Here is a 2500-nt window from a genome sequence, read left to right on the forward strand (position 1 = left end):
TAGTGCCTCTGTGATTGGCCACTGGCTCTAGTGCCACTGTGATTGGCCGGTGGCTCTAGTGCCTCTGTGATTGGCCACTGGCTCTAGTGCCACTGTGATTGGCCACTGGCTCTAGTGCCACTGTGATTGGCCACTGGCTCTAGTGCCTCTGTGATTGGACAGTGGCTCTAGTGCCTCTGTGATTGGCCGGTGGCTCTAGTGCCCCTGTGATTGGACGGTGGCTCTAGTGCCTTGGTTTAAAGGTGTTGTTAGAAGACATGAGGCTCAGCATTGTGCTAAAGAGGAACTATGGCTATTAGAAGGATCTGATGTGTTTTGTGGTTAAATTCGGCGCACATGATGCAACCTATATACAAAGTCTTTTCGTCCTCCCTCCATGTGCCTCGTCTCGTACCGCGTGACCCAGTAAACACTTTCTTACGACTGAGCTGATGTCATGATTTATCCTGTACTGATAACTTAAACACTCCTCTATCTCTCAGAGTCCGAGTGTTAGCACTACGTTAGTTAATGAGACAGATTTTGCTGTCAGATCTGTCGCAGCACCCGGATATGAGTTACGGCTGGCGTCTCGCATACAGCACCCTGGTCCCATGAGGAACAGACAGACACTCAACAGATGGAATTACAACATGAACAACATAAACCACAGACTGGTCTCGAGGGAGCACAGAGCTGTTACACACACACACACACACACACACACACACACACACACACACACACACACACACACGGTTCTCTGCAGAAACAACATGACATCTGAAAGCAGGCATGAAGAATGATGCAGGATTCACACTGTGACCATCTCCAGAATGTTCTGTAACTCAGCCAACAAGAAAGGCTTCAATTTTAAACAGCCATGAAAGACAGGAAAAACTAACGGCTGAATAATTTCAATTCTGTTCGAGAACCTTGAAGAATTGCTATGAAAATATCACTCTTTATAATTTCTTTTTTAAGCACACACACGTGTAACAAATTAGAGCCAGGTGTACATCAAAATCTGCTATCAGGCAACATGACACTGGCAGACAGAGAGACAGACAGACAGACAGACAGTCAGACAGACGGACAGTCAGTCAGTCAGTCAGACAGACAGTCAGACAGATGGACAGCCAGTCAGTCAGACAGACAGTCAGACAGATGGACAGCCAGTCAGTCAGACAGACAGACAGACAGATGGATAGTCAGTCAGACAGTCAGACAGACAGTCAGACAGACAGTCAGACAGACGAACAGTCAGTCAAACAGACAGACAGTCAGACAGACAGTCAGACGGACAGTCAGTCAGACAGACAGACAGTCAGTCAGTCAGACAGACAGTCAGACAGACAGTCAGACAGACAGACAGACAGTCAGTCAGACAGACAGTCAGACAGACAGTCAGACAGACAGTCAGTCAGTCAGTCAGTCAAACAGATGGTCAGTTAGACAGACAGACAGTCAGACAGACGGACAGTCAGACAGACAGACAGTCAGACAGACAGACAGTCAGTCAGACAGACAGTCAGACAGACAGTCAGACAGACAGTCAGTCAGACAGACAGTCAGACAGATGGTCAGTTAGACAGACAGACAGACAGACAGACAGACGGACAGTCAGACAGACAGACAGTCAGACAGACAGACAGTCAGTCAGACAGACAGTCAGTCAGACAGACAGACAGTCAGTCAGACAGACAGACAGACAGTCAGTCAGACAGACAGTCAGTCAGACAGACAGACAGACAGACAGACAGACAGTCAGTCAGACAGACAGACAGACAGACAGACAGTCAGACAGACAGACAGTCAGTCAGTCAGACAGACAGACAGACAGACAGACAGTCAGTCAGTCAGACAGACAGACAGACAGACAGTCAGTCAGACAGACAGTCAGTCAGTCAGACAGACAGACAGACAGTCAGACAGTCAGACAGACAGTCAGTCAGACAGTCAGTCAGACAGACAGTCAGTCAGACAGACAGACAGACAGACAGACAGACAGACAGACAGACAGACAGACAGTGATGTTGATGTTGAGTTTAGTCTTCAGGAACACAAATAACAGTTTGTACAACACACAGAACTGACTAACAGATTTAACTGGAATCCCACATGTTTAGAAGCCTGAGGCGATTAGACCACATGACAGAGAGGGAAAAAAAGGTTATTCGAGGTGAACTTTAATGAGATGCGTAAAAGCGTGAACACAGAAATCAACAGATTAAACAGTACTCTTTTCCTTCTGGAGGAAAATAAATAAATAAATAACTAAATACATGCTATTATTAAATAGTGGTCACATCAGCTGTGCTTTTTCCATCTGCATCATGGTCTAATATTACGGCCTACGCAGGAACAGCCTGGTGCTCGGTCTAGAACGGAGCGCACGCAGACGTCTTCGTACGGAAACACGTGTTAATGAACGAGATCTTTCCTTTAAACCTGTCAGGATAAAGTGAAAGCAGATTAAAAATCTTAAAGCTTATCCACATTCCTTTATCAGGGCTCTGGG

The 2500-nt window shown here is 46.5% G+C and overlaps 1 protein-coding gene across 1 annotated transcript in view; it reads right to left on the minus strand.

Moving 5' to 3' along the window:
• ptpn4a (protein tyrosine phosphatase non-receptor type 4a) overlaps positions 1-2500 on the minus strand; it is a 54452-nt gene that overhangs the window by 30962 nt on the left and 20990 nt on the right. The window lies entirely within an intron of this gene.

The sequence above is a fragment of the Tachysurus vachellii genome, chromosome 8 (genome assembly GCF_030014155.1).
Source record: "Tachysurus vachellii isolate PV-2020 chromosome 8, HZAU_Pvac_v1, whole genome shotgun sequence".
In the NCBI taxonomy this organism is placed as follows: Eukaryota; Metazoa; Chordata; class Actinopteri; order Siluriformes; family Bagridae; genus Tachysurus; species Tachysurus vachellii.